At 48.3% G+C, this 13,372-nt stretch overlaps 2 protein-coding genes across 28 annotated transcripts in view; one reads left to right on the forward strand and one right to left on the reverse strand.

Moving 5' to 3' along the window:
• Positions 1 to 13,372, reverse strand: part of SPACA9 (sperm acrosome associated 9) — a 468,643-nt gene that overhangs the window by 289,506 nt on the left and 165,765 nt on the right. The gene's annotated exons all lie outside the window — the stretch shown is intronic.
• Positions 1 to 13,372, forward strand: part of DDX31 (DEAD-box helicase 31) — a 181,084-nt gene that overhangs the window by 63,671 nt on the left and 104,041 nt on the right. The gene's annotated exons all lie outside the window — the stretch shown is intronic.

Consider the following 13,372-nt stretch of genomic DNA (forward strand, 5'->3'; position numbering starts at 1 on the left):
TGTTTTGTATGGGTGAATAAAATAATGGCACTAAATTCTCTAAACTATTCTGCATTCCATTTTACGGTGTTTATTGCCTAGAATAATTATATATTATGTGCAAACCTGTGATATCTGCAAACCAAATCCATCAGACTAACAGAAGCCTGTCTCACCTGTCATATGCCAAGCGGGAGCTCAGGCGGCTGTTAGAATGGGGATCGGGAGCAGGTTAGAGAGGAGGCTGTTCGGCTGGTCCGTGCGATGGGAGAGGGACCCTTCGTCTCTTATTGCCTTTAGTCCTTCACTCGACCATTTTTCAGAAAAGGAAAATAAATAGTTCATGGCCCCAAATGAGATCTTAATAACTAGGTTCCTGTCGACTTCTCCAGTGCTCGGTTCTGAAAGGGAACAGTAAATACCTTCCCCTACACACAGAAATACAGTCATAGTCACAGAAACTCTTCTGACACCTACACGCAAACCTGTCAGAACAGCCCCCACCCCAAACACTGACATAGACGTGTACACAGATAGTTGGTGCTATCGGTAAAATATTGAGTGGCCCCCTTAGCAACATCCGTCACGAAAACAGCATTTTTCCTTCCGTGAAATGCAGTTCTTATTTTGAAGCTATAGTAGATTCAGCAGTTCCTGAGTAGCAAAGGTAACATATCCTTCCAAAATCTCCATCGTTCCAGGAGATGCTGAGACTCAGCTCTCTCTGCTGGGAGAGGCAGAATTGTGTTGTTTGCCAGGTGTCTGTCTGTCTGTCTGTCTAGGTCGTCACACGAGCAGAACATGTCAGGAACAGTGAGCAGGCAGGCACGCTCAATAGGGCCACGATTCTCTCTCATTTCGCCGCCACTCTGCGGAAAATGGCTCAATGCTATAGAAACGATGTGCCTTAAGTTCTTAGTGTTAGGCTGGGCACCGTGGCTCACACCTGTAATCCTAGTGCTTTGGGAGGCCAAGCCCAGGAGGTCAAGGCTGCAGTGAACTGTGGTCACTGTACCACTGTTCTCCAGCATGGGTGACAGTGAGACACCATCTCTAAAAAATAAAAACAAATTTTAAAAATGTTTAAAGGTCTTGGTGATACTGTGACAGTATGAAAGAGTAAGTCTGCTGTTTTTAAACCACCCTGTTTTATGTGAATTATATGCTGTGCTCACGTACTAGTTTTTGCCCAGACGATTCGGTTTACAGTACCTAAGACTGGTTTTACCCCTTACTTCTGCCACCTGCCTTTCTAATGTTGTTCTTAGAGCTTAGAAACATCTGGGACATCTTCATTATCAGTAGTGCAATAATTTTGTCCCCCTATTCCCAGCTTCCTCTTTAAAATTACTAGACAAACAGCAGTTTGAATGGTTGGAAAGTAGTTTTATTTGCATAAATTTTCTCAAGTCAGCCTAGCCCAAATGTTACCTGGTAGCTCCTAATTTTATCAAATAGGGTATAGAGTCTAAACTGGGGCCCTCTTACCCCTTAGTACCTGGTAGATCTGGGTGTGCTAAGTCAGTGCTCAGCAGGCCCTGATCATTAGGAAGAGGGAAGGTGGGACCAGAACCAGCGCACCCAGTGGCTTGTGTGCCAGGCCCTGCAGAGGATTTCCTTAATCTCCCACACTTCAGAAGTTCTAGAAGTCATTTATTTTCTAAAATAAACATCCTCGTGGAAATCATACACACCAGTCACCCCTTCTTCATAGATAGGACAGGTTCACAGATTTTTCCTGTCTGAATTATCACAAATGCTTCCAATTTGAAATTTTGCAAAGCTCTGGTTTGGGGCATTTTTCATCTTAGAAGGCCTCTGCTGTGTTGTTCTCTGATTCTCACCCTTGCTCATTCAGCGGTTGTCTAATACCTGGGAAGAGCTAACTGTGTGGAATAGAGCTCTGGCTTGAGGAGTCCGTACCCCCGTTAGCCCTCTCCCTTGCCCCTCTCTGGTTTCTTACATGCCGACTCTGGGAGAATCACAGTGATGACATCTGGGTTTGAATCACACAGACACCGGGATTGAATCCTGGCTGGGCCACTTGCAGTCTGTGTGCCTCTGGACAAGTCACTCAGCGTCTCTGTGCCTGGGTTCTCTGGCCTCAAAGGGGAGGTACCCAAGTCGCCCTTTCATCGTGGGGGTCAAGCCAGAGGATGCCTGGAAACAGCGTGGTGTGCAGCACGGGAATAAGCGGGAGCACCCGGTAGATCATCACAGCGACCATATTATCGCGTTGCTGCTTCCCCCAGCCCCCACCATTGTCGCAAATACCCGTGGAACCGAGAATAAGAAAAGTGCCTTGTAGCACCCTGGAACTTTTCTTATCAGGAACAACCTTGAAAACATGGAACCGGGTCCCTCAAAGACGAGCATTAAGAAGCTGCAGCTGCATCTCCCTGTAAAGCAATATTCTCATCATTAGAGCAGCTTGCCTGCCAATTTTTATGTGGCATTTACAACCTCCCTAATATCACTTAATTAGCTGAAGGCAAACCTGGAATCTTGCCCACTGTGAAAACTTTCTCGATTTCATTGAGCCAGTTAGCATTCTGTAAAAAGACAGATTGGCCAAACATGAGATGAGAGGCTGGACGAAACCACGCTTGGAGACATGAGGATTTCTCCGTGTAAATCCACTGCACCTGAGTCAGTGCTCATCTACTCCGCCTCAGCCGCGTCCAACACTGTTGATCCCTCCGGCCTCCTTAAACCGGTCTCTTCCCTCCACTTCCCAAACACTGTCTTTATAAATAGCAGCCCTCAGCGCCCCCCGGCACTCCATCTGAACCTCTGAAAGTCTCCCACCGAGTCTGCCTGTGGCCACGGTGCCACAGCCAGCCAGCACCTCCACAGCCCTCACCCCATCTTGCCCTGGCTTAGCACCTTTCAGTGGCATCCCGTTAGGCTGTGATTAGAGCAAGCCACAACAAACCCCCCTCCTCACAAAGGCCCCAGCCTTTGCTGACTGTTCAGCCTCATCCGACACCCCTGTTTCTTATCCTCTCCTCAGAGCCTTTGCCTGAACATATCCTGGGCCTGGACCTCTCCCCTCCCTGCTGTGCCCTCCCCAGCCAAGTAGACACCCTCACGCCTCTGTGCCCTGACCCTGGTCTGTCGTGGTGGCAGCTTTACATCTGCTGATGGTGTTATTTGTATGTGTGGTCAGCGTCTGCCCCTCCTCGAAAGTGTAGCTTAGAGAACAGACCCCACCTGGTTTTTGCTCATCATACAGGTTGGGTATTTCTCATCCAGAATGCTTGGGGACCAGAAGTATGTCAGGTTTCAGTGTTTTCAGATTTTGTAGTGTTTGCGTTGTACAGATTTTTTGAGCACCCAGACCCTGAAATCTGCAGTGCTGCAGTGAGCATTTCCTTTCAGTGTCATGCATCATGCATCATGCCGGTGCTCAGAAAGCCTTGGAATTTGGAGCATATCGGTTTTCAGATTTGAGATGTTCAACCCGAGTGCCCAGCACCTATCACAGAACCTGGCACATAGTAGGTGCTCAGTAAATTTTTTGTAATAGATGAGTAGAAACCAAAATGTCCTATAATTCTGAGAGGAAGTGCAAAAAGGAAAAGAAAAGAAGAAGAAATTGTTCTCACATGAAAAGGAGGTAAATCCCTCTTTATTGTGTAGTGAATTTGCCTGGTGGGAAAGTCGTCTTTCAGAACTCCATGGGCCGCTTGTCGGTCATTCTGTTCTAAGAGAGCAGGCCTGGGGTTGGGATCTCCTTCCTCAACATAAAGGCATCCTCAGGAAGGACAGCATTCCCCCTGCTGATGCCCCTTGTGGCCAAGCCGCTGGTTCTGTTCCCCAGTGAAGGAGGCCTGGGATCAGCCCACAGCGCAGAGATGAATGGGCTCAGGAGTAGGGCCTCCACCCCGCCTAGACAAGGCCAGAGCAGGCATCCAGGCAGAGAGAGGTCACTAGGCCTTGCCGGAAGACCAGAGCAAAACAGTTAGGACCACCAGAAGTAGCCATGAGGACAGATGTGGCAGTATATGGGGAAACAGAATGTGCTCTGGAAATCTGCTGGGGAATCGTATGAAAATGCTCTGCCCAGGCTCCAACCCAGGAGACCGTGGTTCAGTAAAATCTAAAATTATGAAGAGTGAGATAGAAGTGACGGTGAACTTGACCCAGGGACAGTCCCTGGGAACTTGAAAGAAATGTGGTCCTCAGGGCAGATGATGAAATGTCCTCTTTCACATGGCAGGGCAGCGAGGTGCTGGCTGAATATATCCATAGTTTAAAGATGAGTTAGGATTAATCAGTGGTTTTTTATGTAGACCATGGGCAAGCTGCACAGATGATAGCCAAGAACATGCTCTCGTGGCCTCTGTCAAGGGAGGCAGGCTGGCACCTCTGGGGTCCATGCTGGATCATCATGTCTTTAGGACATTTGTCTTAAGAATAAACTCTCGTTCAGCGTGGAGCAAGGGATCGGAGCACTACTGTGGAAGGCAACTGCGTTTCTTCTGAGTGGGGAACACCGGCCTGTAGTCACTCAGGGACCGTTTGTCAAATGAATCCATCTGTTGGTTATAGAGTTCACGCACGTCGTGTTCACAGGCAACTCCAAATGGGTTGCACGGTGTAGGCACACGCTCCAGCAGGGGGTCTGCTCTTCCCCTCTCGGCACACCCCATGCAAAGCCAGTTTCCACTGCTTTACCTTCTTTCTATGGTCAGGTACTGTGGGCCTCACTTTTCGGGCTCTGGTTTAATTACAGCTGTGCACACGCAGCTTTCTACATTTGGCCTTTTGCTTCCACCATGATTTTTTTCTATCTGACACCATGCAATTACCAGCTTTCTGCCTCCTCGTGGAACAAACCCACCCTCCTCCCCACCCTGCTAATGAGGCGATTAGAGGATTTCACGGTGACCCTGAGCTTCCTCCACACCTGGGTCACCTGCAGACAGCGGGAACCACAGGGCATGCTTTCAGTCATGCAGTCAGGGCTGACAACAAAGAACAGGAACCCAGCCAGCCTCTCCCGGGACGATGCTGGAGACGGGCACATCCGCTGCTGGAGCTGCCCAAGCACTGGGATTAGAAGATGTGGCTGGCCTAGCACGAACTGCTAGATGCCAGATGCGGCTGCGTGCAACAGGAGAGTACCAGCTCTTCATTAGCTCGTCCTCGCTCAGAGCTCTTCTAGTTCATATCATGTGAGAGATCAAGAAAGAACATGACAGTCCCCCAGGTCTCCCCTTGCTGCACACAGGGTAGTTTCAGTCACCCCAAACCCCTCCTGTATTACAGCCGACTACCTACTCTCCTCTTCTAATCTAACGCTGCTTTCATTAAGCTGCTCCCTGCAATAGGAAGGTGTGTATCCGGGGCCCCTCCACCCTCTTCTTAATGATGTCAGAACCTTTCCATCGTGTTATAACCTATACGAAATGACTTCAAGTCTTTTTCAAATATCTCCATGTTGGTCCCAGTGTTACAGCTACAGTCCAAAATATAGAGTAATTCGTTAACTACTTAATAGTCAAAATGAGGGATACAGTTGAGAACCAGCATCCCAGAGCGACAGCATGTGACACTTTGTGCATGTCAGTTTTAAGTGCTCGCGGCGGTGGTGGCAGCATCTCTTTTGAGGGCTTATGTGTGTTCTCTGCCGAGCTGAGTCCTCCATGCACATTTTCTCACTGAGGCCTCACCCAGACCCTGTGACCAAGGCAGGATCCTCAGTGGCCAGTGTAGAACTCGGAGCCTGGTCATATGATTCTGAGTCTGAGAGACCCTGAAGCCCAAACTCTCAGCCAAGGGCTGTGTCCGCTTTCTCACCTGCCCCGTCTGGAAGCTGCTGGTTTATAGAATCCGTATTGGGCGAAATAGCAAGTATATGAACACAAGGAGATAACTACTCATGTAACCAAAGAAATGGCCTTAAAGTAGGAGATGTTTTGGTTGTGTGTATGGAAGAATTTGGTTTGAAACTCAGAGTATCTTCGTAATGGGCAGTGTGATGAATGCTTTAGTACCTTAGCTTATTAATCCTTTTGTAAGTGAATAAACTGGGACTTAGAGAGTTGAGTACCTTGGCCAGACTTCCAAGAGTGGGTCGTAGATGTTTTCTACTCTTTGGGAAAATCATTGGAACAACTTTGAGAAGAGACTATCATAAGCAAGATTTGGATCTGACTTTTTTTTCCAGTTTCCTTTAGGTCTGGAAGCAGAATGGTACAGTGCTAGGAGCGTGGGTTTTGAAGCCCACATTCCTGAGTTTGATCCCAACCATAGCACTCAGCAACAGCTTAGCTGTAAAATGGAGGTGCTGTCGGGTTGTCGTGTAGGGTGTAGGGTGTGGGGAACGGTAAGGAATGTGCAGCCTTAGCTCAGGGCTGATCTCAGAGTGGGTGTTTGATAAACAGCGGTTCCTCTGCCCTGTCTCACTTCCTCTCTTTGATCTGTAAATAAAAAGATGGAAACTACGTAGTCTTCCCTGAGTCTGCCCAGCCTGGCCCAGTCTGGTCCTGTGGGTCCCATCGCACCTCCCATGGTTAGTGTGGCCTCTGCTTCAGCACCCCTGGCGTCCCAGTGCCTTGTAGCCCCCAGGGCTGTCCATTCATGGACCTGGCTTGCCATTAGAGCTTCTGAGAATGAACCAGAATTCACGACTTTCATTTTCCACCCTTTGGTCTTATTTCCACTGTTTGGCCTCTGTGAGATTCAAATGCTGTGTGTACATGATGTGCTAACATAGAAGGTGGTGTTAACGATCAGACCAGGCCTTAGTTCACATGGCAGTGTGCCACAAATCTGAGGATGACTCTTGTCTCCTCCCCTTTTCTCCTTCTCATGCTGTTAATAATAACAGTAGTCAGTATTTACTGAGTACTTCCATAACAGGCCGTGTGATGAATACTTGAGAATGTTAGCTCATTAATCATCTCATAAGTGAATAACCTGGGACTTAGAGAAATAAGTACCTTGGCCGAACTTCCAGAATCAGTTCTACAGCCTGTATGAGGCTGTGCCGGGACCCCCGCTCAGAGGGTCTTACTTCTGGTGTGCCTGTCTCAGGCCGTACCAAGGCCCAGCTGCTCCTTGGTCCACGCTGTCATCTGGATGACTCGGCTCCACCTATCCTATCTGTCCAGGTTCTTTTCCAAGTCTGGTTCATGAAATTATCCAGACTTACAGTGGAAATTACCCAGCAAGAAGTATGGGGCAATCACGTCTGTTAGTGCAGGGGATGATAATGGCAGGGATGGCGGCTCCACTAATGGGGTCCTCAGCGGCCAGGCACTGGCCCCCATGATGGATGGCCACTGTGGTCCTCACTGCAATCATGATGTTATCCCTGTTTTACAGAGGAGGAAACTGCCCATGATGGCACCACTGTCCACTGGGCAGAGCTGGGATTCGAACCCAGACCTCTGGTTCCAGGTTGAAACTTGCCAACTAAATCCCTGCCCATTTGCATATGTGACAATGTATGCCACCCTTCTAATGGCAAGACCTGACATCTGTCCCAGTTCAAGCTCACCTTGCCAGCGTAGGCCCATCCCTTCGGTCTCCTGGACTGTTATTTTGTCAGCCAGTGTATTCGCTGTTCCTGCAGATGTGGTAGATATGCCTCATGATATCATCCAGTTTGCCCACCGTGTCAAACAGGACAGGCCCAGGGGGCTGCGCTGTGAGGTGTGGGGCTGGGACTCTGCCCCAAGCTGGTCTCTCTCAGTCAGTATTTTCAGTGTGTAATCATATAACAGTTCCAACCACAACTCATTGCTGCCGTGTTCACCCTGTATCCTCCATCTTAACAGTAATTCATGAGACTTCACAGAGAATTCAGATGTATTGAGCTTTCTAACGCACTGTAGGCCGTTTACCTTCATGCTGGCCGTGTGCCTGTGCATAGGTCCTTTCTGATGTACAGGGAAACGAAGCTTGGAGAAAGCTGCTGTGACTCCACAAGGTCATCAGCTAGGTGAGTGGCAGAACTGGGATTCCAACCAAGGTCATCAAATTCTGGTCCTCTGCCTGTCCCCAGCACTGCCACCTGCCATCTGAAGTTCCTGCTTATGTTCTGACAGAACTTCCTAAGAGTTTTGGTCACCTGGGCTAAATAATCTCAAAGTTTCCATCCATTTCTGGGGCTCTGGTTAGGCCCTTCATTTTCAGACATCAGCTGTACCTAAATATGGTCTCTCCTCTTTCCCATTGTGTGCGTGGCCTCCAGGCAGCAAGTGCACCAGGCCATCTGCGGTTTTTCTCAGTCACCTGTGGTCTGCGCTGCCTGCCACTGTGCCTGTCCTTGGCCCAGGGCTCAGAGTTCTGAGCTTCACTAGATCTTGATCATTGGCACGAAGCTGAAGTCCACTTTCCACCAGCCTCTGTCCACAGAACCCCTCCCAAGAATGCTGCTGTGGTTCCCATGATTCTCGCTGCCACAGCAGGACTCAACCGGAGCCGAGCGTCTGCTGGGGCTCCGGTAGTTTTACAAAAGCTTGACTTGGTTGGATCCTAAGAAATCACAAAGAAGGCACCCCTGAAACAGCTGGTCTGCTAGAACAGAACCCGGAGGTTCCAAGAGTCTTGATACAGTTCCTTTTCCTCACTGACCATAAAAGGTAGGGTAGCGTCCTCCCTGGGCCGGCCCACGCCAAGGTGAAGTTATCATGGCATCTCACACCAGCTTATTCTTTACCTCAGCTCCTCTGTGTACAAGCATACGGAGGGCCCGCTTGTCACATTCCCCTGGAGTTGCCTGTTACCCTCACTGTGACCTGAGAGCCACCAAAACCCTACCCAGACATGGCCACCTTTTCGTCATCCATGGAGTCAGGCACAAATGTAGGGACTCAGTCAGCCCCGGGCCACCCGAAGTCATCGCTGTCTCCTGCGTTCACTGAGAGCCCAGGCTTTTCTTCCCACCTGGGGGGCTTGTGTCCTCAGCAGAGACCTTCAGCGCCTAGCCGTGGCCCTGGAACATCAGATCAGAGGAGTGTGCTTCATCAGTCCTCAGTCTGTCTGAAGAACCCCCCTCTGTCTGTCTGTCTGTGTTTTAGTTGTACTACAGCCTCGCAGAATCAAACCAGCTCAAAGGCAAAAGGCAGAGAGGTTTCTGATTAGTAGAAATTAAAATACTCTGGCCTTTCACTATTGGACAAAATTCTACCATTTGCTTTTGTTTCCCCTTAGACTGAATATACTGTTATTTTCTAGTTATAAAAATAATGCATGCTCATTGTAAAACTACAGGACCTAGGGAAAAGCTCAACAATTACCCATAAGCCCACATTCAAGTTCACCCTGATACATTTCCTTTATCCTTCAGACTTTGCACATATACATACAGACATACAGATTTATGTGTGTGTGTATATATATATATATATATATATTTTTTTTTTTTTTTTTTTTTTTTTGAGACGGAGTCTTGCTCTGTAGCCCGGGCTGGAGTGCAGTGGCCGGATCTCAGCTCACTGCAAGCTCCGCCTCCCGGGTTTAGGCCATTCTCCTGCCTCAGCCTCCGGAGTAGCTGGGACTATAGGCACCCGCCACCTCGCCCGGCTAGTTTTTTTGCATTTTTAGTAGAGACGGGGTTTCACGGTGTTAGCCAGGATGGTCTCGATCTCCTGACCTCGTGATCCGCCCGTCTCGGCCTCCCAAAGTGCTGGGATTACAGGCTTGAGCCACCACGCCCGGCCCAGATTTATGTATATTAAAAACATTTTACACCAGGAATTTGCCCCTTGTTTTGAAAACTGTAGCATGGTGGCAGACTGCTATGGTTCAACTCTGTGAGGTCAGATTTCCTGAGTTCACATTCTTGCATTACTGGTTTGTGGCCCTGGACAAATGACCTAATCTCTCTGTGCCTCAGTTTCCTTACCAGGAAGTGGGGATACTAGTAGTACCTGTTTCAGGTGGTGGTTGGAAAAGTGAGTGAGTTAAATGCCTACATCATGTAGTCATTTGAATGACTTTGATTTGACCTGTTTTATATTTAAATCCATTAACAGCCCATGTAATTGGTATTCGATTAAATGTTTTCATCTATTTGTAGAGCCCATTCAGGACGCCATTGTGGTCATCACTGCTCTTCAAACAGAGCCTGCAGGAAGTGCTCTAAAGGAGCCTTTCAAAACCTTGGGGAAAAGATGTATTGTTCAGTGACCGTAGTGGATAACTGGATAACTCTTAGGAAGAAACAGTTCATTTCTCTATTAATCAAAATAAAACTTAGATGAAATTAAAGCAGTAGCAAGCTAGATGAAAAAATACTTTAACATTTTTGAAATCCTGGGATGAAGACTTTTCAAAACATGACCCTAAAGCCATAAAACTTGAAAGAAACTATTGATACTTAACGGTACATAAATAACATTTAAACTTCTGTCCTATAACAGAATGCCATTAACAAAAGCCTGAATTCGAATGGCTTTTTACCTAGGAAGCTCATTCTGAGAATTTAATGATGAAGTTGGGAGAAGGCCCTGCGATCTCTCTTCTCCAGTGGTCATTGTAACAGGGTGTATTGATTTTCTAATGAGGCTGTGATTTCACCTTATTGGCGGTGCAAGTGGCATCTGCCTGTCATGCTGAGTAATCCAGCCTGGTAACTGGGGAGGGGTTTATTCAGCCTTCACTACAAGGGAGTTCCCTGTGGTTAGATAAACTGATCTGTTGCTTGGTAACTACAGGATTACTATGGTGGATGCTCAGGAAGGCCATTGGAGAGGGGTGCGGGTATTTGGAGGGGAAGGAGGGCGAGAAAGTTGGCAGGTTCCTGGGAGCATTGCAGCTTGGCGGAGGGAGAAATTGAGCGCCCATCGCATGTTTGGGTTTAGAGTAGTTCATCTTCCCATCTGTACTTCGCCTTTTCAGCACTGGGCCTTGGAACAAAGGACAAGGAGACAGGGAGCTGGCCAAGGGATAAATGGGTTTTGTTGAGGTGGCTGTTGTGACAGCAGGTGAAACCCCTGCAGGGTTGGCCTGAGCTTCTCCCACTTAAGGAAGAGGTCTGGGCTGGAAAATGCCACCCTCTGCCTGCTTGCTGACCACCGGAACCTCTGAGTGTGTGGACTGCTGGCTTTGTATCCCGGGTTGAAAGGATATTGGCTAACGTGATGAAATAGCCAGGAAAGGTGGTGATGATAACTGAAGGCGCATAGGCCCCATCTCCAAGACGTACATCCTCTTCCACCACATGGGCTCTCCTGTTCCTACTCAGTGGCGCAGTGTACACCCTAGTGGTTGCCTTCCTCCACCCCAGACCCACGGTGTTTGTCTGTGAAGGGACAGGTCTTGAGCTGTGGAAGTGGCCCCGGTGGTGTGTGGGTGTCTGCCTGTTGTGTAGGCTGCATTCATGGGTACAGGCTTTTGCTTTTTTGGGTGGATGGCAGCCTGGGAGCATGGGCACACTGCCTGAGTGCTGGTGTCTGGAAGATGCTCCTGCAGCCCGCACCGCCTCTGTAGGCAGTTAGTATATCAGTCACCCCAATAAGATGCTGGTTCTTTATTTTGCCTTAGCGGGAACAGGAGCCATCATTGAAGTGCTGGAGCTTATGCTGGGGAGAATATTTTGACTGAAATTTTGCATATTTTGAAACTTAGGTTGTTACATTTAAAATTATACACATTGTGAACCTGGCTTCAAACAAGAGGGAAGAAAAAGCATTCCTTCCTGTCAGACCCTTTTCACTCTGTCACATAACCTGACTAAAAATAAACTACAGGCACAGGAACTGGCAGCCCTCAGTTTGGAACAAGTTGAGTGCGCCCAACCGCAGGCTGTGCCTCCTGCCACTTCCCAACCACAGGTCAGCCCCCCGCGGCTCGGCCCGGTGCACTCAGTCCGCATGGGTGGGTGACCCATGATGAGGCTCGCTGCTCTTTGGGAAGTGGTGGATGCTGTCGGAAGAGCCCTCATCCAGCTGTCAGGGGCTGTAGCACCAGTCCTGGCTCCTGGGTGGCTCTGGGGGAGGTGCGTGGCATCTGCAGACCTGTTTCCTAATGTTTAACTGTGATTGTGATCCACATGCCAACTACCAGCTACCCCCTTATACCTCTTAATTTTTTCTAATCCTCACACCTATGAGCGCCATTCTCAGTGAGGAAACTGAGGCACAGAGCCTGAGTTGCTCATTCCGTGTCCTCAGCTGATAAGTGACAGTCAAGTTCCAATCCCGGCTGCTCCCTCCTCCGCCCCATGGCTCTGCCGTCTCCCTTCACCACTCCCTACTCAGTCGCCTGGCTCCTGCCCCACTGTCCTGCTGAAGTAGTCCTTAGGAGACCACAGAGGACCCCTCCTGTCACATCTCGGCCATTTTCCACCCTTGGTCCAGCTGAGTCCTCCTGCCCTGCCTGACCCTGCAAATCGTTCTCTGCCCTGAGTTTGCCTCGCCTTCTCCACTTACCAGCCATGTGGTCCTGGGGCAAGTTACCCTCCTTGGGTCTTTGTGTCCTTGTCTGTAAATGAGGATAATAACCATACCCACCTAGTTGAGCGAGGATTGTAGGAGGTCGTGTACATGAATCATTTCCCACAGACCCCAGGATGTCTTCCCTGTATACTTCTAATCTTCTCACTACATCCCGCCCTAATGTGCTCACCCCATAAACTCCTGGCCCTTACATGTTATCTCCTCACTGTCCCCTTGCTTCAGATCTTCTTTTCCCGCAGAGGTTGGCTTGAATGTGTCTTCCTGTATGTTACAATAGAAAACACCATTGTATGACTGTCACCCTGTCCTCTGGAGTGTGATTATAACCAGGTATTATTGCTTCAGCTCGGTTATAATGGGTTCTACAAGCTTTCACAGTCAGGTTAATAACATACTATTAGTCTTATTTCTAATTCTTGGGTTTTAAGGCATTCTGTTACATTTATTTTGACCATAATTTCAGTTCAGTTTATTCTCTGATTGCAGCAAAGAGAATGCTGTAAACGTAGTAGCAGAATGTAACGTATGTCTTTGTGACAACTCCATGACACTGTAGTGTCCTAAGACACTGCCATTTTGGTACTGAAGGAATTGCCAACAAGGCCCCATTGGTAATTGTTTTATTGTTGTTGCTTTGGTTAAGATCTTGTCTTAAGAAACATTATTTTACTCTTCAATTTTCATGATCATTCTTCTGATGTATGATTGAACATCTATAAATTTCCTCCTCTGGTCTTCTGATTAAATGGTAAAATTGCCATCTTTTCAGGACAGTTATCAGGATCTGACATCTGAAATTGATTTTCTACCCTTGGCATTTTCTGAGTGGCTTAGGGCAGGGAGAAGCCTCCCTCTAACACCCGGGTCTGTGTGGGCTGGAGAGAGCTGCTGGTCTAATCCTCAGTGCAGACATTGACCAGGCTGTGCCCTGGGTTTGGGCTTTGTAGGGTCAGAAATATGTTTAATAGTTTTTTCCA

The sequence above is a fragment of the Macaca mulatta genome, chromosome 15 (assembly GCF_049350105.2).
Source record: "Macaca mulatta isolate MMU2019108-1 chromosome 15, T2T-MMU8v2.0, whole genome shotgun sequence".
Taxonomy (NCBI): Eukaryota; Metazoa; Chordata; class Mammalia; order Primates; family Cercopithecidae; genus Macaca; species Macaca mulatta.